This window comes from Lissotriton helveticus, chromosome 8 (assembly GCF_964261635.1).
Source record: "Lissotriton helveticus chromosome 8, aLisHel1.1, whole genome shotgun sequence".
In the NCBI taxonomy this organism is placed as follows: domain Eukaryota; kingdom Metazoa; phylum Chordata; class Amphibia; order Caudata; family Salamandridae; genus Lissotriton; species Lissotriton helveticus.
The window spans coordinates 1231430982-1231457385 of NC_136069.1; positions in this window are offsets into that span (position 1 = coordinate 1231430982).

Below are 26404 nucleotides of genomic sequence, written 5' to 3' on the forward strand. Positions count from 1 at the left end.
AAAGCTGAATTCAATTTGTGAACCCTGTTTTACGCAGTGTGGATTGAAGGCAGTAGTTGACACAGACATTGAGGAATGTTTTGTTCACTTATTTAAACAAAATCTGAACAGATATAGTAAAATTGTCTCTGCATTAAATAAATCAAGGCTGAATTTCTTACTGTTAATAGTTTAACAAAATATGAGGTTGAGACTGAATTCAATGTTGTCTGTAGTACTTCTGCAGCACTGGTATCAAGTTTTAAACTCTACTGACCGCACTGTAGATCGAAGGCAAAAGTCTTTTAGTCCCCTCATTTCCTCTCTTGCAAAGTTTCCCGGATGTTTTGACTGAAGATGTCTCCTTATACTTGCTGTTCCACATGAGTATTTTTTTGTAGGGTCACCCCTGCACAGGACCGGTTTGCAGATTTTGAAAGTGACTTTGGTTGCATTAACCTTCTTCTGCATCGGAGGAAAAGTCAAAAAGTTCCAGACAATTGATGTATAGCTCCCTGGAGGGGGAGGTTCAGGCACAAATTTTTAATTTCCAGAGTGTTCTGAATTAGAAGATGCTTCATTAGTAGCTATTTCTCCAACTTTGCTGAGAAACAGGTGTGCAAAATTGAAAAAGAGCAGATCTTGCTAGTAGAGCTAGTCTTCTTCTCAGAAAGGTCTAACAAGAGTGATTGAAATGATTGGGTTACTTCAATACTTACAATACGAAGTCTAATGAACCAATCAAATCTCTTTTTTTTCTGGTCACATGGTCGCAGCGAGCGTGACTTCACGAAATTGCATTTGAAAGAAATTTAACTTTATTGAAAGTTAAAGAATATTATTTTTATAATTAGCTCAGATAATGTCTTGTCTTAATATTTATATTAAATACATATATATAGGTTTTTGAACATTAAAAAATTCCGGGGAGTCCCGCAGCTACCGCGTCACTCGCATATGATGTCACGCACAACCGCGCGACCGTCACGTAATATGTACATCTCGCGTATGTGCCACAAGTCGTGTACCAGTCGCATAGTGTCTGCGTTCGGAAAGTCATACTCATTGCACACCGTAGGCGGACCCTACACTCAAATCCTAAAATGGCGCATATGTTCCACGCAGTGAACGAAAAGGGTACACTGTGCTGTGTCAATGGATTCAAATATGGTACTCTGTATTTTACAGTGATTGATGAAAGATTATAGTAGTGTATGATCAGGTGTATCCGATTGTCACGTGGATGATGTCATCAGAGATGTAATTTGAGATGTTATCAGTAATGTCATCAGTGAGGTCACTGACCATGTCATGAATGATGTAATATGTGACATCACCACCAGTGGATTGCGGGCGCAAGAGTTACAGTTAGTACAACTAACTATAACAAAGAAATTTCAATGGTTTTTTTGAGTGAAACGTCCAGCTAACTATAACACCACTGAAACCTATGGTTTTTTCAATGAATTTCTATGGTTTTTTAAATGATAATCACTAACTATAACAAGCCTCAAACCTATGGTTTTTTCAGTGAATATATATACATGTATATATATATATATATATATATATATCCAACAATCCAGTCTCGTCAGCTTACACGTCTTCATTCACGCGCTGCCGCCGATAAAACAGGACACGAACCCAGTATTGGTGCTCTAATTTTTTATTACCCAAAGGTCAGAGACGCGTTTCGCAGCTTAACGCCGCTTGTTCACTCGACAAATTTTATGTGTTTGGGAAACGTTTTTAAAGTAGCAGTGCATAATTAAAGTGTATCACGTGATTTCAACCTCGTTTGCAATGGAAAAAATACTATCCCATATTCTTTTCACAATACTGTGTGCCCAATTTTGACAGTTTTCTTGTGCAAAATCGCAATTAATAAATATAGGTAAAATACCTTTTAACAATTGACCATAATAACATGATATCTTCAACCAACAATGTGCCCATTTTGGAATTACTCTACTTCCAAACCAAACGTGTGTTCCCAACACACCTCGATTGCTGAAGATTGCAAAACAAAATATTCTGTGCAATTTTTCATGTATATTACGACATGTAGCCCTGTTTGGACTTTAAAATGTTCAAAGTCGGCCCCCGCTTGTTTCTTACATTAAAATAGTCAAATGTGGGTTTGAGTTATGGCACATTTGGTTAGGTCTTGGTCATTTTGCACTGTACACATATTAATATCTCGGTAAAGTACATTAACATTTTTCTTATTGTGAATTCAAATCTCATCGCGTTGAGGTAATTTATAAAAGTGCCTAAAAGTGCTAGTGATAAATTAAAATCAGTACATTATCTTTATAATTTCATACGATCCATTGTGCAGTCAAGGCTTGCTGTATATTGTTGCCTGATTAAATTAATACTTAATATGTTTTGCAATATTGTTTTGTAATATGCATTTCCATCATGTGCTTTCATGATTTGATTCCTATTGCACCATTCTCAACGTTACTTCACCGGCTGACCCATCTCAGTATATTCTGCTACCCTTAATGAGAGACTGTGCCTACTAATCAAAACTTTTTGATAATCAATTGTCACTGTTTGTTTGTTCACCTTAAAAACTATCTTCTATATATATTGTTGATATTTATACATCGAATCCCATTTAGATGTATCTATATCTCAATAAATACTGTACAAAGATAAAAAAGGTTTAAAAATCAAAAATATCCTGAGATTAAAATTCATCCTATTTACAAGATATCTATTTTTTTTAACAAAAGGTGATTTTTCAACCAATTTAGAGGCTATTTCATATTCCAAACCGGATTCCTGTTTCTCTCAATAAAGTTTTAGCTCACAGTTACCCAAGGCATGTGTACATGTCTTCAGTTATGTTCAGGCCCTGTGGGTGTTTATAATCCAATAATAAAATATATCTTGTCTCCAACTTGCGTAATTTACTTTCTCTATCTCCTCCGCATCTGTTTGAAAGTACTGAGTCAATTAAATAATAAGACAACCCTTTATTGTTGGATAGGTGTTGTCCATATTGGTGATTGCGCGGAGGTGTTGGAGTACTCTGACGTGAGCTTGTAATTTGGTACTGCCCACGTAATTTAGTCCACAAGGGCAAGTTTAAACATACACTGTGTACTCGGTCTTGCATGTCAGCGTTTTTGTTATTTTATATGGTTTTGAACTAAATGGGCTTACATTTGTTGTAGTGTTAGTTCCATGGGTACAGGCCTTACAGCTTTTACATTTCCTGAACCCTTTTAGATTCTGATACCAAACTGGATTGGATATTATTTCGGGATCAGATACCACCAGACAATCTCTCATTGAAGGAGCCCTACTATAGGTAATGGATGCCCGTCCTAATACCGGGTCGTTGAGGAGTATAGGCCAGCTTCCTTGGATAATCTTTTGCAGTTCCTTATGCTGCCTGCTATAGCCTATTATAAGGCGTAAACTCTGATCCTCCCCTGTTTTTGCTCCTTCACTAGGGTCTGTAGCCTTATCCTTTATATTGCTTTTGGCCAGTAAGTCGTTTCTGACTAATATCTCAGTTTTAGCAATAGCCTGATCTATTGTTTGCTGAGAATAACCTCTCTCTACAAATCTCTCCCTGCTATGTTGTTGTGCCATTTTGAGTTCCTCTTGTGTACTGCATACCTTCTTTATTCTAAGCATTTCGCAATATGGTATACTATTTACCAGATGGCGTGGGTGAGCGCTTGATGCATGTAGCACCGAATTTCCTGCTGTTTTCTTTCGGTACAATTTGGTCTCTAATTTGCTGTTACATATGTACACTTGAGTGTCCAGGAAATGTACACTTGTTTCACTTATTTCTGCCGTGTTTTTGAAAAATATATTTGAAGGCAGGTTTCTGACAAGCATTTTTCTAGGATTTAAAGATTATATAGCAAATGTATGTGCTTCTGATTCTACCTTAACAGATGACATTTTAGTAGTTTAGTGAAGCTCTTTTGATTTTACTACATATATATATATATATATATATATATATATATATATATATATATATATATATATATATATATATATATATATATTTTTTTTATTTAATTTTTTTACCTTCTGGCGGTCGCCAGTAGGTAGTTATAGTTAGGACCTATTTTCCATAGGAAATCTGCAACATTCTATTTGGAATAACTTTGGCGCCGGTTGACGAATCCTTGCGACATTTTTAAAACTAGTGGGGCGCTCCGGTCCGCTTCTATCCTGAAAGTTTCAGGGTGATTCTTGAAGTGGGGGCCGAGAAAAAAGGGGGTCCCAAAATGTGTTTTCCCCATGCAATTTTCTATAGGAACCGTTCATTTCGGCTACAGCCCGAACTGCTGAATGGAATTACACCAAATATGGCAAAGAGGTAGTCCATGCGGAGACTCCCTGAGGGGGCCCCTTGCGGGCACCCCTTAAGGGCACCCTGGGAGTCCGGGTCTTGGGGGGGTGCACATGGGGGGTACCTATGGTACCCTCCGCATTTCAATGTGCAACATGGCAGGCACCGCGCGTTGTGCCTTGAAATGCACAACGTGCATTTTTACCATTGCGGCGGGCGGAGATTTCAGCTCTGTCCACCGCAATGGTAAATATACAGGATGCACCCGCCTGTGTGGCGGGAGCATCCTAATGCCAAAATCGGGACCCCCGCCCTGTAGGCGGGCGGTCCACATTACCGAAAGGGTGGCGGGCGGGCAAAGCCCGCCCGCCATCCTAATAAACCCCTAAGTGTGCTTGACTTTTAAAATGTTTCCATAGGAACCGTTAATCGCAGCTATAGCCTCTGGAAAAGAGCTGGTAAAGAGTTAGCCTCGGTATTGCACTTCTAGTTATAAACATAATTCTTTTCTTAGTAAAACTTTGAGCCCCATCAGTTATTCTTTTACAAATTAAGGGGTATAATTTTAACGGATTCCTTGTAGATACGGCCCAAGTACTGTGTTAATGTTACATGTGAATTGGGCGCGGAAGGGTTTCGGAGACGTTTTGTAGTCTAGGAGACGGCCAGCTTCCCGAGAATTATTTACTAATTGTTCGAGGAGTTAGTCCTTGGTTCAGACACGTGCCTTTTGCTTAAATGGTGTAAATCCGTTCATTAGTTCCTGAGAAAATCACAATTAAAAGTAAATATATATCTATATCTGCGGTGGATCCGGGCATCCTGAGCGTACCCTAGAGAACCGTCCCGATCACGCGCTGAATGCTAATTGGCTGTCAAGTGGTTGTCAACTCACACCCTGCCATAGCAAACAGCAGTGTAGAAAGAATCTTCCGGTAAGACAACAAAGGATTTTCAAGTCCATTATCGCCGTTTTAGCGGCAATTTGCTGCCGCTAAAGCGGCAATAATTTTAACGCGGTCCTTGTAAATATGCCCCTAAGTTTTGGAATGTTGACAATCCTGTATACCTTTTAAATAGCCACAAAGTATTTAGTGAAGTGCACACTGTGAAACGTGAAGCAGCAGTGTCTGATTGGGATCGATAAAGAATTGTCCATTGTTGAGTACAGAGTAGGCAAATTGTACATGGGGTTTTGTAACACTAGTGGCTATTGCTCGCGTCCTCTCTTGAGGTTAATTCGAAGAGTTGTGTACTTCTTTTTCTCCTAATGTACACAGTGTTCTGTCGTCTCTGTTTGCTTTCTCCTCTGTTATGTAGAGGACTTTGGGTAAATATGACTGTTTCTGTACAGCCATCACCTTTGAACCCTACCCCCAAACTGCTTATTGCCTCTTACCATAGTAACAGTTCATGGAACACTCAATTGAGCACACTGGTCACAAGTTCAGCACACAATGTTGTTAATCCAAACAGTAAGGGGCCCATTACGATGTTGGGCGGATTTCCTCCGCCAGGCTGGCGGTGGCCACCACCAGCCTGGCGGAGGAAATCCGCCCGACATCCACTCCCCAATCCCCCCCACCATATTTGGATGGCGGGGGGGGGGACCGCGGCGGTGTCAAACACCGCCCGCCTGTCTTCCGCCCCGTCGCCTTGCGGCCGGGGCGGAAAATGAGTGACATGGTGGCGATGTCTGTTAGACACCACCCGCCATATTACTATGGGCATTTACAAATGCATTTCCATGGCGGCAATGCCGCCCCGGAAAGGCATGCGGAGATTCCATGTGGGGGCCCCTTGCGGGCCCCCTGGGAGTCCGGGTCTTGGGGGGGTGCACATGGGGGGTACCTATGGTACCCCCCCGCATTTCAATGTGCAACATGGCAGGCACCGCACGTTGTGCCTTGAAATGTACAACGTGCATTTTTACCATTGTGGCGGGCGGAGATTTCAGCTCTGCCCGCCGCAATGGTAAATATACAGGATGCGCCCGCCTGTGTGGCGGGCGCATCCTAATGCCAAAATCGGGAACCCTGCCCTGTAGGCGGGCGGTCCACATTACCGAAAGGGTGGCGGGCGGGCAAAGCCCGCCCGCCATCCTAATAAACCCCTAAGTGAGCTTGACTTTTAAAATGTTTTCATAGGAACCGTTAATCGCAGCTATAGCCTCTGGTAAAGAGCTGGTAAAGAGTTAGCCTCGGTATTGCACTTCTAGTTATAAACATAATTCTTTTCTTAGTATAACTTTGAGCCCCATCAGTTATTCTTTTACAAATTAAGGGGTATCATTTTAACGGATTCCTTGTAGATATGGCCCAAGTACTGTGTTAATGTTACATGTGAATTGGGCGCGGAAGGGTTTCAGAGACGTTTTGTAGTCTAGGAGACGGCCAACTTCCCGAGAATTATTTACTAATTGTTCGAGGCAACTTAAGTCCGGGAATTGTCATACTCAGGATCTTTATTTTAATATGCAGGGTTTGCCTCGACAGTCTCTGAAGCCTTAGTGGTGCTAGTCAGTGCCTAATTTGTTTTGTAATCAGACGGACAGTACTTATGCTGTTATAAAGTGATACACTCATAGAACTACTGTAGTTGTATAATTACTCAGGATTTATCTGCCTATGAGTTACTTACATTATTTTTTGTAGGTGCACTGTAATGTTAAATAGTTTTTATTTTAAAATCTTCTCTAAGCAGATGATTATCACACTAAATATTAGTCAAATGTTGTCAGAAAAAGAAGACGTATACACTCAGTTATTTTTTTATTTTTTTAAATTATACTTTATTAAAACAGAAATAAATAAATAGAAACGTAACTTTAATACAACGGTATAATAAACTAAACGTGAGATGGATTCCAGTGGTAGCAGCGTAGGTAACCTGCAAAACAAAAATTAAACATAAGCCCCTAAAATTAGATCGATGGGATTGAATGAGGTGAGAGATTACATCATTACGGAAGGAAAGATCATTTTTTCTAACATGCACACTCAGGGTAGTGTACCCCACCCCTCCCGCAGAATCACCCTCAACAGGAGTCTGTAGGGCAGCTCTGGTCGTAGGCTTAGGCCTATCTTATGGTATAGATGGTATATAAAATGAGACAGAGATGTGACTGAATGAGGTCAAAGATCACAAATTAAAATAACACTTGGCAATATTGCTTATTTGCACGTGTGCAGTGTGCCGGATGCATCCCACCCCTCTCGTAGGCCAGCCCTGAAGAGGTGTCTGTATGGAAGTACCTGTTGGCTCAGATCTACAGTATGGTCCAGCATGTCTTTAAAATGATTCAGAGATGAGACAGAATGAGGTGAGTGATCACGTCATTATGCAGGACAATATCATTGCTTCGCACCACGTTTAATTGGAGGCCTTGTGCACCTAGGCCGCTCTGCTTACATTTTGCAAACACTGCATCTAGCAGAGGTTACAACTTGAATTCTGGTTTGGATCTATACTGCAGACAGTGTTAAATTCAGCAGCGACGTAATAAAATGGAGTTGAGCGCATTTGCCCCGTACCCATTTCAACTATCTATCTGTGTCAGTTTATTTATTATGTTTCTAAAATGCTGCTTCTGCGCTCTACCACATTATATTGTGCTATAAATAGTGTATGCAACCATCTTACCTCTGACAGTAAGTGTATAGCATATTTATATAGCGCAAAGTCGACCCAAAACTATGTCAGCGATTTACATGAGCACCGTATTTACAGTACATTTTCAGGCACCCGGAGATTACGTCATTAGTCTACAATAACAGGATGTGGACGCAATTCCAAGCCTCGAACACTGATTTCCAGCACCAAGTTCGACCGTTTACCTGAATGACTTCATACGTTTATATATTAGCTGCCCTTCATGTGCCAAAAACTGCAACTTAAACCTTTCACAGCCCTGTATTACTACAGCTACAACACTCCACTGAATGTACAACAAACATTCATAATCACAAAAATGCGTCATGTCCACCATCTTTTATGAGTGCAACTAGGAATTAATATAGAGTCAGTGATACCCCGTACCTTTCATATTGGCCATGTTGTGGAAATTTACAGACATAATGATACAGTTACGTTTAAGACCCGGGTGATGTCAGCACTATAAAATGGACACCCGAATCACTTGATTTTTCATATAGCTAATGACGGAACCATGCCCTTTATCTCCGTAATCCTGGTTCAGAGCCTCACGCAGCACTGCCATACGTCAGTCCAGCCCACTCCGTTTACGCTTCCAGGAAAAAACAAAAAAGCAACATTGCCCAGATTTCCATTATTGTGATTTCTTTTTTCCAGGTCTAGTTGTCAGAACGGCACACACACACTCCCTCATGGCTGGTATACACCCACACCACACCCATCCAGCACATGCGTCACTACACATGTGACCCTACCAATAAAAAAGACGGGGCGCACGTGCTCTATGCCATTTTAGAGTTGATCCCATCCCAAGCGCTGTGATGGCCTGTCCTAGTGTTTTGGACGCCTCATGTAGGCCTGAACCACCGAGTACAAGTATTCACTACTACGTGCGTGGCCTCTTTGGTCACTGAGTTAATGGTACCGCAAGGACTGAGCGGGTGAGGAACCTGCGATGATGATGGGAGCACGAATATGTCCTTTCCCATAGCAATATCAAGACTCGGCACCATATGTCAGACTTCTTCGTGGCAGAGCGGAACTGCATGATGTAGAAGGCGTCCTGTCCACGAAAAGGTGAGCAATGAGGCCTAGGTGCGCAAGCAGAGGGAGTCCTTGGGGTGCAGCAGACTGGATACAAAAAGGCGACGCAGCGATTTAGGCGTACGCACTCCTATATACTGTATCTTATTGCATTTATATATTTTTTTCCAATAGCGGGAACGTTTTTAAATCGGTCAAATGTCCGACACTCATGATGATCGAAACCACGTGCTTCACTTCGCACCACATGATTTTACAACCACATAAAAACATTACTACTATAGTAATTTTTCAAAAATCAAAGCCTATTGAACAAGTTAGAACTGTACAAATAGTTGTTTTTAAATGCAGGAGGGAAGGTGTCTGTAAAGGCGATGTAATTCTACTCCACATTAGGATAGTAAAAAATACCAATTATAACATCTTTCTTATACTATCTTTTAGATGTAGAGCTTCAGGGTGTATTATGTCACGGCACGTGGTGAAAAACACACCGGTGACAGAAAGGTCAGCTGCGAATATTCTTTGCAGTCACTTTCTCACTTCCTCTCTCCTTTGATAAAGAAATGACACACAATGTTAACTTCCTTTTAATCTTACAGGTTGTGTTTCACAAATTGGCGTCATCCCCCCCAAACGCCTCCAAAGCTCTATGTTCGTGCATTCTGCGATGATGCGTGGCCATCGTAACAAAGTCTGAGAAGGCTGCTTCGACACGTGGTGCACCCTCTTTGAATCACACCAATGGCACGAGGTGAGCAAAGAAGCTTGTTTCCGAAACAACAACATGTCATCTGTGGACGGAGAGAGTGGGTAGTGTGCAGCAGCTTCACTGCATAGGAATGTACAATTACCTCCGAGCTGTGAGAATAGATAGGTTACAACAGTCTGAGGGGCAGATTTACAAGCCTCTTGCACCACTTTTGTTTTACTTTTAACATGGGAAAAGTGGCGCAAGGAGCTTGTAAATCTGCCTCTGAGTTTGCAAGAAAAAGCACTCACCTCCGGAGTCTGCGAGTCAATGGGGTGCAATAGTCTAGGTACGCAATATTGAGAACTCACCGCTATGCAGTGGGAGTGCATGGGATATACTACTTTGGACGAAAAACAGCGCACAGACACCTCCTTACAGTGGAAGTTGACCAAATACATTATCCCTAGTGTACAAATAAATAAAGCAAACATATACTTGTGCAGTTGTATGTACTATGCTATTACTAACTCTATATATTATCTTTCAGATCACTAAACTGGAGGGTGTACTATGAACCAGCATGTGCTTGGACACACAACGAAGGCAAAAGGTGAGCTACGAAGATTTTCTCCAGTATTAACTGCTCCATCCATAACTTTCTCTCTCTCACGTTTTAACGTCATTTTTTCTCTCTTTTTCTCTCTCACTCTCTCTCACATTGTTTCTCTTTCTCCTTTAAAGTTATGGACGGTGCTTTTGACTCTGCAGATATAAAAATCAAGGCTGAATTTATTACTGTCCAGTGTAGAACCAAAGCTGAGTTCAAGTTGTGAACTCTGTTGGTCACAGTGTTTACACAAGGTAAGCAGAGCGGCCTTGATACACAATGCCTCCGATTAAATGTGTTAGAAATAAAGGGGCCTATTTACAAGCCCCTTGGGCCACTTTTCCATCACTTTTAACATGAGAAAACTAAAGCAAATGTGGAGCAAGGGGCTTGTAAATAAGCCCCAAATAATATTGTCATACATAATGACGTGATCTCTCACCTAATTCTGTCTCATCTCTGAATCATTTTAAAGACTTGTTGGTCCAGACTGTAAATCTGACGCAGTAGGCACTTCCATACAGACACCTCTTGAACGCGGGCCTATAAGAGAGGTGGAATGTATCAAGCACACAGCAGACATGCAAATTAAAAGATATTGCCAAGTATTACCTTAACTTGTAATGTTTGACCTCATTTAGTCACATCGATCTAATTTTGAACACCTATTTTAATTTTTGTTTTGCAGATTACCTACACTACTTCTATTGAAGTCCATATCACATTTTGTTTATTAAATTGTTTTGTTAAAGTTATGTTTATATTGTTATCTTTACATTACGTTTCCAGTTATTTATTGTTGTTTCAATAAAAGATAATTTAAAAAGTATATACGTCTTCTTTTTCTGACAACATTTCACTATTATTTAGTGTGATAATAATACAGTTAGAAAACATTTAAAAATAGAAATGATATTTATAACTTGAAGTATAATACTGAGGCTAACTCTTTACCAACTCTTTACCAGAGTCTATAACTACGACTAACGGTTCCTATTGAAAACTTTTAAAACTTCAGCACAGTAACTGTTCGATTTGCAATGGTGAACTTCTAACCTCTGTGCTCACTTAAGTGTTCCATGAACGGTTACTATGGTAACAGGCAGTAACCAGTTTGGGGGCAGGGTTGAAAGGTACTGGCTGTACAGAAACTGTTATATTTACCCAGGATCCTCTACATGACAGAAAGGAAAGCAACGTAAAACAGAACACTGGGTACCAGATTTACAACCCCCTTGCGCCACTTTCGCGTCACTTTTTCCATCTTAAAAGTGATGCAATAGTAACGCAATGAACTTGTAAATCTGCCCATATGCACATTACGAGCAAAAGAAGTACACGACTCATTCAATTCTTTATCGATCACAGTTAGACAGTGATGCTTCACGGTTCACAATGCACTTCAATAAATACTTCGTGCCTATTTAAATGGGAGACGAGATTGTCGACATTACAAAACTTAGTGGCATATTTATAAAGACGGAGTTAAAATTGTCGCCGCTTTAATGGCTGCAAACTAAAACATAAATGCCAAAAATGAACTTCAAAATCCTTTGTTATCTTACCGGAAGATTTTCTCAACATTGCTGTTTGATATTCAAGAGTGAGAGCCAGCCTCTGGGGCTATAAAATAAATGGTTGGGGGCTCCAAGGCCCCCCCCCTGCAAAATTAGAAGTGGAGGGGTCTCAACGACCCCCCTCAAACCCCAGGAACACCACCGCCCGAGGCTTTGTGTATTGTGGGAGGGAGGCTGCGTGGCCCTCCGCCTGGAGCCCTTGAGGGCCCTGGGGACCTCCACCCCCTAGGGCCGGCTCCTGCAGTGTCCTGGGTGCCTACCCCAGGGACACTGCTTTTTTGCTATGAGAGGGCGGGAGTCTTGCGGCTCCTGCCCTCCCATAGCAAACTTGGTTTGCATTTTGAAAGACAGAGCAGTGAAATCTGTTCTCACTTTCAAAATTCAAACCAGATAGCTTTTCCACATACAAATTAGCATATCCCCATGTGGAAAAGCAATGCTGGCTCCGGAAGGACGCGGGGATCCGGCTGGGATCGTAGGGGCATTTTGGCTCCCCCCACGGTCCCCAGCATTTTATATAAGCCCCGGGGGATGGGATCCCCGGGGATATTAGAAATTACTGATAGGGTCTATTTTGTACGGTAAAATTAAAAGTCGCGCAACCAGCGCGGCACTCAGTGTGGCCCCTGGTGTGCACGCGCTGGATGCACGACTCATAATCTGTAGGGTGCATGACTCCAGCGCCTTTCGTGTACAACTTCTACGCGTTTGGGAGCCGTCATTGCTTTTCCACATGGGGAGCTACTAACATGCAGCTCCCCATGTGGAAAAGCAATCTGGTTTAGATTTTGAAAGAGAGAACAGATTTTCTTGCTATGGGAGGGTGGGATGGGCACCCCGGGACACTGCAGGAGTTGACCCTCCCACAATACATAAAGCCCCGGGGAGTGGTGGTCCCCGGGGCTTTGGAGACCTTGGAGCCCCCCAACCATTTTTTTTTTTTAGGCCTGGGGGATGACGGACCCTCGAGTGCTCCAGGAGGGGGGCCACGCAGCCCCCTTCCCACAATACATAAAGCCCCGGGGGTGGTGGTCCCCGGGGCTTTGTGGACCTTGGAGCCCCCCAACCATTTTTTTTGTAGCCCCGGGGGTGACGATCCCTGGGGCTAGGGGGCCTCTCTGGGCCCCTCATAAAATGTTATAATTTTGCCTCCGGGATTTGGCCCCCCTGGGGCTAATTATGAAAAAAGCTCCATTTTATTTATTTATTTATTTTACGGCAGAGTCCGCACACCCTACGCCACTTGCCGTTTTTTCAACAACAAAAAATGTGTGGGCCCTGGGGGTCCTTCTGGGACCCCTAAGCAGGTCTAGAGGGTCAAACTATTTCTACCCTGCCCCTTTGTACATTTGTGCACACTTGTTCCACTGACTTCTTCAGCCTCGCTTCTACCGATGCACAAAATGGCTGACAACAGTTCCTGGTTTCGAATGTTGACAACCACTTGACATCCAATTAGCATTCAGTGCGTGATCAGAAGGGTCCGATTATGATACACTCACGGTGCGCTCATAGTCGGCGGATCCACCGCACCCATAGATATATATATATATATATATATATATATATATGCTTTTAACTGTAATTTTCTCAGGAAACACTGAACAGATTGACACCATTTAAGCAAAAGGCACTAGTCTGAACTGAGGACTACATCTCTACCACATTTGGCGTAATTCCGTTCAGCAGTTCGGGTGTAGCTGTGGCTAAAGGTCCTATGAAAAATTGCATGGGCAAAAAACACGTTTTGGGACCCCCTTTTTTCTCAGCCCCCGCTTCACGAATCTCCCCAAAAGTTACAGGGAAGGAGCGGTACGGAGCTAGCCATTAGTTTTGAAAAATTCGCAAAGATTCAGCAACCAGTGCCAAAGTTATTCCAAATAGAATGTTGCGGATTTCTATGGAAAATAGGTCCTAACTATAACTACCTACTGGCGACTGCCAGTAGGTAATATATATATATATATATATATATATATATATATATATATATATATATATATATATATATATATATATATATATATATATATATATATATATATATATATATATACATATTACCTACTGGCGGTCGCCAGTAGGTATATATAGTTAGGATTTTTTCTCTATGGGATTTTTGAAAATTCTATGTCTAATAACTTTGGCGTTTGTGGACGGAATTGGCTGAAATTTTCAGGAAAATGGCACATTTTGTTTCTGAGCAGCCCTTGAAAATGTGGGGGGGGGTTTGTCAAGGGGGGGCCGAGAAGAAAGGGGGGACCCAAAACGTGTTTTTAACATTGAGTTTTCCATAGGGCGGTTGGCCTCACTTTTAGCCCGAACGGCTGAATGGATTTGCACGAAACTTGGCAAAATTGTAGGGACTGGTAGCCCGATGTGCCTTTGCTAGGTCTCAATATATGTGCTCCAGTGGATTTTGAGAAATTAACGTTCAAAAAAAGATATATATCTGTAACAGCGGACCGGGCAGCGCTCCGGTTCGCGGACTTTACGCGTAACGGAACTTCGCGTAGCGAAGCTGATTGGCTCTCCGGCGTCTGTGAACATTCCAAACAGTCCGTAGCGGCGGCCATCTTGTCTCTCGGTAGGATCGAGAGACAAGAGGAGGCCAAAGCGAAGGGGCAAATGACCATAAGGGGGCATAGTAGATCCTCGCTGACCCCCTAGGTTTGATGTGGAGGTTTTAAAAGGGTCCCGCGGGGCAAAAAAAAATAATAATAATAATAATCGAACGGCTGAATGGATTTGCACGAAACTTGGTAAAATATTAGGGACTGGTAGCCCGATGTGCCTTTGCTAGGTCTCAATATATGTGCTCCAGTGGATTTTGAGAAATTAACGTACAAAAAAAGATATATATCTGTAACAGCGCTCCGCTTCGCGTAACGGAGGTTTGCGAAGCTGATTGGTTCTCCGGCGTCTGTAAACATTGCAAACAGTCCGTAGCGGCCGCCATCTTGTCTCTCGGTAGGATCGAGAGACAAGAGGAGGCCAAAGCGAAGGGACAAATGACCATAAGGGGGCATAGTAGATCCTCCTTGACCTCTTAGGTTTGATGTGGAGGTTTTAAAAGGGCCCCGCGGGGCAAAAAAAACAATAATAATAATAATCGAACGGCTGAATGGATTTGCACGAAACTTGGCAAAATTGTAGGGACTGGTAGCTCGATGTGCCTTTGCTAGGTCTCAATATATGTGCTTCAGTGGATTTTGAGAAATTAACGTTCAAAAACAAGATATATATCTGTAACAGCGCTCCGCTTCGCGGAGATAAAATTCTATCGGTATTACCTAGCTGTTGCTAACACCAGTTAGCGACGGCTAGTAGGAGATAGCGACCATCTTGGGCCCCACTTTGCATGTGAGTGATATTTATCACTAATGACATGCAAAGTGGGCATGCCAAGATGTTAGCGACTGGAAACAGTCGCTAACATCGCTATCTCCTATTATCAACTTTTGGAAATATTCGAGATAAGCGCGAATATCTTCAAAAGCTAGCACCTGCCCTGAGCAGTTCTTAGCCATGTTATCCAATGGGAGGTGGATAACATGGCTAAGAGCATTAGCTCGGTAATGCATGAATATCGCTGAGTTTTCAGCGATATTAATGCATTGCGGTCGTTTATTATCGTATTTGCGATAAACCTTGATAATAGCAAGGTTTATCTGCGATAATTTCTGACGATGCTTAGCGGTAAAAAAAATCGTTGCTAAGCATCGTTAGGGATAAATATCGCTCAACTTTGGTAATATGCCCCAACGTCTGTTAACGTTCGATTCGAAGGAAATCAGGAAGTGTTGAAAAACATTGTCTGCGCCATCTTGTCTTTTTTCAAATGCCACTCTTTTGTCGTGCACGGCAGCCATTTTAGATGCTTTGACCAGACCCACTCTGTGCACGCTGTCGATCCTTAGCATGGCTCCCCACCCTCGCAAGCATCTCCCCCAGGCAGTGGTCACCCCCGCTCTCTGTCTTATGCATGGGTAATAAACCTCCCCCCATCTGCGCTGCTCTTCCCTGAGAATCACACCCTGTGCCCGCCCGACACCTCCCTTTCGCCCTATTCACTACCGCACCCTCTGACACTCCTTTTCCTCTGTGTCCGATTGTCCAGGCTGGTCCTAGGGTATCAGCTAGCCCTGCAGATGTAGTTTATGGCCACAGCTGTAAAGAATCACCCCTCTTCAAAGGAGTTATAGTAGATCAAGGCCCACACTCGATGAGATCCGTCACAGCAGACGCGTTCCTATTATCTGAAAACCATCCTGTATTGTGATTGGGGAGGGGACCGAGCCTGAAGCGGAAGATTCCAGGGATGACTCTTTGTACATCAAAGTTTTTACAATTATGTGTCACATTAAAAATATATAGCACTCCGACAAAGTAGTAAGATTATAAAACTTTAATAACTTATAAATATATACAAGAAAACAAAAATAGTAATAACATATAAACATTTTTAGGGAAAAACAACGAAGTAGCGGTCGGCTGTGCGAATAGTCCCAACGCAGCACAACGTCCAGATTTCCGGCGTGGGGCGTCGCGGGGGGTGGGTCATCAGTAGCAAACTGTTGTGCGAATAGTTCCAAGGCAGCAGAACGATGGCACCAAGGTGATGTCCAGTAAGTTGCCGCACTGGTTTTGGTATCCTACAATGCTGCTCCGAATAACGGCGTGGGGCGCCCCGGGGGAGGCGGCGTGAACGGGCCTCTCCAGGTGGAGTGTCATCTGTTGTAGTGGGGCGCCCCTTTACCGTTTCAGTTGCCATTCCGTCCGTTTTTGGTCCACTGTGTCAAAAGCCGCAATTCAGCTGAGTTGCGCCCACTCTTGCGGTGCAGCGATAGGCGGCTGTCACAGGACTCTCAAAATGGCGGCAGGCTCTTTCCTTTTTGGGCCTGGTCCACTGAAATGGCCCTGGGACACCTTGGAAATCGGACGCTTGTCTGCTAGGTCTTGGACCCCATTCTCGAAAGCGTCCCCTCCGCCTTGAGGATTCATCAAAAGTTTTGGGGGCCCCCGACTCCTGTAGGCTTCTGGTGGGGAGCGGTTGCCATGATTGCTCGCGGAATGACCACGACAGAGCTACGAGATGGTGGTGCTCTCATGCTGACGCCAGCTTCAGTCTGAAACATCCAGAAACAAGGTGGGGCTTTCATCGTTTGGGAAAAAAAAAAAGTTTTCATCCAATGAAAAGTGTTGTTTTTAGGTCATATGATCAAGCCTTCCATCATTAGGAAACCAAAAGTAAAATGAACCAATGAAAAGTTTTATAAACAAGTCACATGACCTGTTATGCGGCATAGGGTATAAAATGCGGAGAAAATACGTTGGCACGTGAGGCGGCGTCAGTAGCGGACCGATGTGCGAATAGGCCGAAGGCAATACAACGCGCCAAGATCCGGATGGCACCGAGGTGGTGTCCAGCAAGTTGCAGCACTGGTGTGGCCATCCTACAATGCTGAAAGTCGGCGTGGGGCGCCCCGTTGGCCTGTGAGTTTGCGTCAGTAGCGGACCGATGTGCGAATAGGCCGAAGGCAGCACAACGCACCAAGATCCGGATGGCACCGAGGTGGTGTCTAGTAAGTTGCCGCACTGGTGTGGCCATCCTACAATGTTGAAAGTCGGCGTGGGGCGCCCCGTTGGCCTGTGAGATGGCGGCAGTAGCGGACAGATGTGCGAATGGGGCCAAAGGCAGCGCAACAATATTTTCGGAATAGAAGACAGCACAAGGCGCTGAGATGCCAAGATCCGGATGGCACCGAGGTGGTGTCTAGCAAGTTGTGGCACTGGTGTGGCCATCCTACAATGGTAAAAGTCGGCGTGGGGCGCCCTGTTGGCCTGTGAGATGGTGTCAGTAGCGGACTGATGTGCGAATGGGGCCAAAGGCAGCGCAACAATATTTTCTGACTGACACCACAAGGCGCTGAGATGCCAAGATCCGGATGGCACCGAGGTGATGTCTAAGTTGCGGACCGATGTGCGAATGGGGCCAAAGGCAGCGCAATAATATTTTCTGTATGGAAGATACCACTAGGCGTTGAGATGCCAAGATCCGGATGGCACCGAGGTGATGTCTAGCAAGTTGCTGTACTGGTGTGGTCATCCTACAATGCTGAAACTCGGCGTGGGGCGCCCTATTAGCCTGTGAGATGGCGTCAGTAGCGGACCGATGTGTGAATGGGGCAAAGGTAGCGCAAGACTATTTTCTGAATAGAAGACACCACAAGGCGCTGAGATGCCAAGATCCGGATGGCACCGAGGTGGTGTCTAGTAAGGTGCACTGGTGTGGTCATCCTACAATGCTGAAACTCGGCGTGGGGCGCCCCATTAGTCTGTGAGATGGCGTCAGTAGCGGACCGATGTGCGAATAGGCCGAAGGCAGCACAACGCGCCAAGATCCGGATGTCACCGTGGTGGTTTCATAGTTGAGAGGCACTTCATCTGCAGTGGGGCGCCGAGATCCGGATGGCACCGAGGTGATGTCTAGCAAGTTGCTGTACTGGTGTGGTCATCCTACAATGCTGAAACTCGGCGTGGGGCGCCCCATTAGCCTGTGAGATGGCGTCAGTAGCGGACCGATGTGCGAATAGGCCGAAGGCAGCACAACGCGCCAAGATCCGGATGTCACCGTGTTGGTTTCATAGTTGAGAGGCACTTCATCTGCAGTGGGGCGCCGAGATCCGGATGGCACCGAGGTGATGTCTAGCAAGTTGCTGTACTGGTGTGGTCATCCTACAATGCTGAAAGTCGGCGTGGGGCGCCCCATTAGCCTGTGAGATGGCGTCAGTAGCGGACCGATGTGCGAATGGGGCCAAAGGCAGCGCAACAATATTTTCTGAAGAGAAGACACCAAAAGGCGCTGAGATTCCAAGATCCGGATGGCATCGAGGTGGTGTCTAGCAAGCTATGCAGTTGAGTTGTGTGCGCACTTGCGGCGAATAGGTCGAAGGCAGCATAACAATGTTTTCTGAATAGAAGACACCACAAGGCGTTGAGATTCGGTTACCACCGAGGTGATGTCTAGCAAGTTGCCGCACTGGTGTGGCCATCCTACAATACTGCTCCGAATAACGGCGTGGGGTGCCCGAAGGGGGGGGGGGGAGGCGGCGTGAACGGGCCTTCCTAGGTGGAGGCTCGTCTGCTGTAGTGGGGCGCCCCTTTACCGTTTCAGTTGCCATTCAGCTGAGTTTCGGCTGCTCTTGATGCTACAGCGACAGGCGGCTGCAACAGGACTCTCAAAATGGCGGCCTGTTCTTTGGATTTGGGCCTGGTCCACTAAAATGGCCCTGGGACACCTTAGAACTCGGACGCTCGATTTTTTTTTCCTTTCCTGTACATGCAAAAAAAGGTAAATGCCCGGTACGTTAGACGCTTCATCTGCCACGATGAACTCTCCAGAGGAACCGAAAAAAAATATAGTTATGGTAACTATACCATGCATCGTCATATGGAGAGGTGGCACCAATTAATTATAGTGCTGCATAAAAGAGAGATTTGGAGGAGAACCCCTGACCTGCTAGTACATTCATCAAAGAAGTGGCACTGACAGCATCAGAGGCAAGGGAAACGGTCCCAAATATTTAGAAGAACTTTGGAAAGATTAAAATGACATGTTTAGATTGTGGCAAATTAATTTCATGTGGACAGATGAGTGTTACTCTAATAAATACAGCATATGAACATCATCATAGTCGATGGTTGGTAGAGACATTTTGACTATATCCTGGACCTGCCCGTCCTCGCCCAAAATGGCGCCGGAATAAATGGGACTCGTAACTCCTTGTTGTGTACTGGTTGCAGAACCTTGAAATCACGAGATACGTATGCAGTTTTGAAGCACATGGCGGGCGGGGACGAGAATTGATTGAATATTTCGACATCCCTATTGATATTAAGTTCTGATGTGTTATTGATTACTGTACTATTGAAAGTTCGAATTAACGTCACCCATGGTACTTGCCCGCAAATGTATATCTAGATAATTTTATTGTAACTGGCCCTGTCGTATTTTAATTATAAAATGTACGTCCACCGATTCCGTAACTGTTAGACACCTTAGTTCTTGCAACCTAATGGCCCGCCCGTTACGTTCCTCTACAGTGTAAATGTCTACTCATCATATACGATTACAGTTTGCTCCGTGGCAGGCCCACGTGGTTATAGGCTCGTATTTGTATAATGAAATTTTCACAATAAAGGTTTTTAAAAGAAAACATGGTAGTAGTATATACATTGGTAAAGTTTTTAATAATAGTCACTGTTTTAGAATCATTAAAAGGCAAGTGAAATAAAGCAGACCAATTACATGAAGGGTAAAAGGTATAATACGAAGGAACGCAGTAAAGATAAATGGTCAAGGGCTGTTGTGTTTTCTATTCCTGCAACATAAAGTGATCGATAAGAATCTCATATTCAGGCGTATCGGCGACTAAGACAGCAGGTCGACCCTCTTTTGCTCAACGGCTCCGTCATGGGACGAAGAAACGCTCTTTTTCTCGAAAAAAGAATATATTTTACTTGCAGGACAGTTGTAAATTTTCCGGGAAAGTACATTAGCCTGGAACATTATAACATATATTTAAGAAAAAATAATGTTCGGAAGTAATAAAAAGCGTAATTTTTAGGTCATATGACCAAGCCTTTCATCATTAGAATAAGAAAAGTAAAATGAACCAATGAAAAGTTTTATTAACAAGTCACATGACTTGTTATGCTTACGTTACGCGCTGCGCGCCCCGGATGACTTCCGGATGCGCTAACGCGGCGCGTCATATGACGCATTACGCGACAACGCAGGTCCAGAATATAGTCAAAATGTCTCCACCAACCAGCGGTCGGAACACAACCCCTTTCAGCAGGCTAAATAGTTCTGTTAAATGACAACAGAAGGGACAGGCAACAAGAACCATCAGTCAAAGAGGGGAGGGCTAGTTCTTCTCTACCGGGTTACATTGGGGCGCTACCGGAACTGATCGAATTGGTAGTCTACAGTGTTTCTGGATGTTTCAGACTGAAGCTGGGGTTAGCATGAGAGCAGTACCATTTCGTAGCTCCGTCGTGGCCATTCCGCAACCAATCATGGCAGCCGCTCTTTATCGTTATTTTGGGCGGGGTGGGTGGCGGAGCCGAGCTGTTTTGCAGCCATCATTGTGTGGAGTTCAGTTCATTTCACTAGTTTTGTATTTGTCATGAGGGGTTGTTCCTAATGTTTCTATTTTAGCGAGGTCAAAAAGAGATCCGTTAGTGGCCTACTGATTTTGCTCGATTCCTTTTCTTTCTTTTTTTACACGATTTTTCGTTATCTGCAAAGACTAAACAGAGTATTGCGACTCTGTGTTTGTTTGTAAATAGAGAATGAACCAAAGAGAACCAATTCTAAAACAGTAAATACTTGGATAACAATCAATCAAATGGAGAGAGAGCAGGCACGACGTATTACAACGGGGGCAAAGGCCTGCGTTAACTACCCTTCACTATGTGCAAAGAGAGAGTACTCCTAATAGAAATGAGGGGGGGGGGCACCATTCAAAGCAGATCAGTGTGCATAAACACAAAAATGTTTTCACTTACCACGTACTTGACATTCGACAGCTTATGATATTTGCTATTAAAAAACCATTGAAATTCACTGAAAAAACCATAGGTTATAGATCATATATAGTTAGGAATTAGCATTTAGAAAACCTTGAAAATTCACTGAAAAAACCATAGGTTATAGACCATATATAGTTAGGAATTAGCATTTAAAAAACCTTATTTTACTCACACAAAACCATTGAAATTCCATATATAGTTAGTTGCACTAACTATATATCGCGCACCCGCAATCCACTGCTGATGATGTCACATATTACATCATTCATGACATGGTCAGTGACATCACTGATGACATCACTGATGACATCTCAAATGACATCACTGATGACATCACTGATGACATCTCATTTGACATCAATGACCACATCACTGATGATATCATTCATGTGACAATACAATGCATCTCCTCATATTTTAATATAACCTCTGTTTCACCCAGTGTTAAATACAGAGTATAATTTTTGAAACCATTGACACACCAATACTAGTTACTACATATGTACTCACTGATTCCTACGTCTACACACACATTCACTCATTCACCCATACAATCATTCATACATACAATCACTCATCTTTACAACACTATCATATGCACTCATACACCTATACAGACACTCACACTCTGCCACTCATCCATGGAGTTACTCACACACCTAGTCAGTCCTGTAAAGAATCAATCACACTTCCATTTTCTTGTCTATACAGTTAAACATAGAGCACCTTATATTTTCAAACATATACTAACACATACTTACCTTGTTATACAATCATTGATATAAGTACACATTGATCTGCACAGAGTCACACACCTCCCAGCCAGCCACACACACACTCAGTCTCCCATACAAATACTTGGACAATCAATCAATAACCCATATAGTTACTCATATAGCTACTGATCAACACATGCAGCAGTTTACAGAACAACAGACATAATGATGCACAAATTAAGACAGTTTAGTCACTAACCCATGCACTCAGTGAGACACATTTAATCACTCAGTCATACAGTCAGTCATGCACCTACTAAATCCTTCGTCCAGACACTTACACATCCACTCATTCTTCAATATGTAAGACATATTTAAACTTTACAGAAACAAAAAATCACTGGATGTTGTTATCAGTCATGTCATCAGTGATGTCATTTGAGATGTCATCAGTGATGTCATCAGTGATGTCACTGACCATGTCATGAATGATGTAATATGTGACATCATCAGCAGTGGATTGCGGGTGCGCGATATATAGTTAGTGCAACTAACTATATATGGAATTTCAATGGTTTTGTGTGAGTAAAATAAGGTTTTTTAAATGCTAATTCCTAACTATATATGGTCTATAACCTATGGTTTTTTCAGTGAATATATATATACATATATATATATGTGGTAAAATCAAAAGAGCTTTACTAAACTACTAAAATGTCATCTGTTAAGGTAGAATCAGAAGCACATACATTTGCTATATAATCTCTAAATCCTAGAAAAATGCTTGTCAGAAACCTGCCTTCAAATATATTTTTCAAAAACATATCGGCGCACTGTGGCAGTAAGGCATTCATTGCAGTCTATCAAATAATGATATGTAATCACAGATCGGTGTATGAAGAAGAATGGCTGAAAGTCCCTATATGAATCTTTAATAGGCACATCATTTTATTAATATCAGAAGGTCTTGAGAGGACTGTCCTGTTGCCCCATTCGTTGCAGCATAGCAAATAATTAAATGTAATAGAAAATATGTTGGCTTATCAAGTAAAAGATTACTCACTGCTGCAGTGTGCACTTCCGCTGCCTGTATCTCATACAGCACTTCCACTCACCAAGTCTGTATCTAAACGTGCAGTGGTTCAGACTATTTTCTCTTTCATGTGTGTGTTCCTAATTTGTACAGCCCTCTCTTTTCTGAAACTCTAGACGAGCCTTTTCTGCAAGCTGTCACTGAGAACATTTCCCTCCACTTCGACAGATTTCGACCGCCAGGCAAACCACACATTTGCTAGCAATTGAAAACAACCTAAAACTGTTGGGCCTTTCACTCGGGCAAGCCCCACCTTTCCAAAACATTTATAGTTATTCCGTTGGCAGCCAATAAATAGCAGTAAATGTCAGAAAAATCGGAGTTTCACCGCGGTTGGGGTGAGATGGGATTTGGTGGGGGCAACCCTATAAAAGACAAGCGAGCACGAGGCAGGGGCTGACCTGGGCGCCATCTGTTGCCTGGCTCCTTTTGCAGGGACGTTGGGCTTTTTGACGTGTTCTACTTTAAAGGCTCGTGCGTAGATCATCGTCTTCCTTGTACGGTTTTCCCGTCTCATTAGCGGAATTTATTTCCTGGCTTTGTTGTCATCGGTGTCCCCACTTTAATTGTTTCATACATGCGCAGTAAATTTGACCCCCAATCCGTTAAAACTGAGCGGCTTGTAACTGAGACGTTGTAATTTCCTTCGCTTGCCTCGGCATCTGCTGGAGTGGCCGAGTTTAAATAAAATAAAACGTGCGTGCCCCTCCCCCACCTCCCCTATCATACTACGGAGCGTCTTTCGTTTGGCTGGAGGAATTTTTAATATTTGAGCCATACCACGCGCATGAAGTCATTTCCCTCCGAATAATTGTAGTGGTAATGCCAATAGCCCTTGCTGGCAAGGAGACAACTGGCCGGATGCCGCAGCCGAGCCTTTGACTCAAACGACTTTAATTTTGACATGCCTCATCTGGTTTTATGCACTCTTTTGTAGTTAGTTCACAAATGTATTCTGCTGTTTCCATTGGTATTGTTAGTGCGTTCTATTTTTTTTTCAAGACAGTACATAGAAGGGGAGAGTAGGTTGAGTAAACACATTTTGCCATAAATGGTCAATGCGCACTTTGAATTCACTCAAACATTGTTTCTCTTATTTGGAATGAAAGTATAATCATTTACCTACGACAGAACAATTGTGCGATGCTAATTGAGATTTCGGAGCAGAACTTCATGTTTCGAAAATACTTTGGCGTGAGAAATAATTAACATACATGATGACAACAAAAGAAGAAACGTCACACAACCTTTGACATCAATAACAGCTCAGGAAGAGAAATGTAAAAAAAAATCAAAATAAATGTCAAATGAATAATATAACAGCAAGAACTTTTTAAAGTAAACACAAAGCAGTTCTTTAAGTGGGCTGGGTCTCACCGTGCTTGAAACGGGTCTCTAGTAGGGCTGATATTATAGAGTATATTCGGTGTGTAGTCATTGTTGACCCTTAATTTTCAAAGCGTGTTCTGGGCATTCATCCCTCTTTCCGCGTCAAACACCTCCAAGCCTACTAAGGACTCAAAATAAAAGATGTACAGCTACGGAGGCTGCCATTTTTCCAATTAAATCTTTAAGGGAATAAAGTGACAAGCGCTACTTTGATTGAGGACTCCAATACCATCGAGGCACAGAAGAAGTATATCAAGGTTTGCCCAATCTGAGAAGAGGGAACATTCATGCAATACAACCGATAATTGATGAGCCCTGAAGAAGTCCTTAAATAGGACGAAATGCGTTGGCTACCTGTGAAGAAAAGAGAACAAAATTCAAAGAATAAAGAAATGTGTGAACAATTTACTTGGTGGAACTGATTCTTTGCCATTAATGTGTGCGGATCAAATCATTTCTGCATATGCAGGGCTACCTCGTATGCTGCAAACTGCTTATCAATATCACCCATCACCATATAGCTAGCTACAATATCTTTAGAAATGTGGACTCTTTTATCTCCATTAGAACCTGAATTGTCACCACAACCGTTGCTGCTTGACTCTGAGAGCTGTTTGACATTTAGATCCAGCTCCCTTTGACTAACTTAATGAGGCAGCAACATTTTCTTTTCCCTTAAAGCAAGTTTCCTTTCCTCCAGGTCCCTTCCAACCGTAGCTTTTTCTTTGGCTAGAGCTCTCTTTGCCTCAGCACTTTTCTCCTCTGTGGTCACTTTCCTTCCCTCTGCAGCCACTTTCCTTTCCTCTGCAGCCAATATTAGCTTGTCCAGTAGAAGTTTGAGCTCTCTTTCAGCCCTCCTGTTCTCCAGGTCCTTACAGGACAGGTTGTGGGAAGACACACTGGCAGGGGACCTGGCACCCGAGGGTAAGATTTTATCCTCCCCTTGCTGCAGCTCTGGACCTATGGCCAAACCATCTCCTTCTTCCTCATCATCCTCCTTACTCATCTCTCCATCCTCAGGGTCATCCCCATCCTGCACTTTTGTGGGAGCCTGCATCCTACATACCTCATCAAAGGCTCTGAAGGTTATTTAAAAGCTAACTCTTGTGGCCCCCTTTCCCAGGGTTAATCCACTTTTGTGCCCACCTATCCCAAGCTTAGCTCTCTGTACTTGCCAAACTTCCTCAGTTCTACCTTCTTGAGGTTAACTCTGCTGCTGAGCTCAAAGTTCATTTTCCAAAATCTCAGGTACAAGAGAAATGTAAGAGGAATGAAATGTAGAAAAATCTAAAAAATGGGCAGTTCAAAAAAGAGGATTATTAAAAAAAAATGATTCAGATGAAAGATTATTATCAATGATTTTTGGTTTTAGTCAAATCCCTGAGTAACCCTGCACAAACACAAGTACTGGATCCCACCACTGAACAAGAATGTAAGAAATGTGGTTATTAATAGAGAGGTGTGGATGCTCCACTGATATAATGAACAAAAACTGTGCCTGGGTGAACCACTAAATAAACCTGTGCGTAACCCTCTGGTAGCTTGACATAAAACAAGTTATGCTTACCTTAAAGTATTTATGCTGCACTGTGTTAGATCTGTCGTACCTAGGGTGGTCTTCTGGCAAACGCTTTGCCTACTCCCTTCCTATTTTTGCTACATTTGTTTTTGTTGGCCCTAAGACTCTGTGCACTTTACAACTGCTAATCAGTGACAAA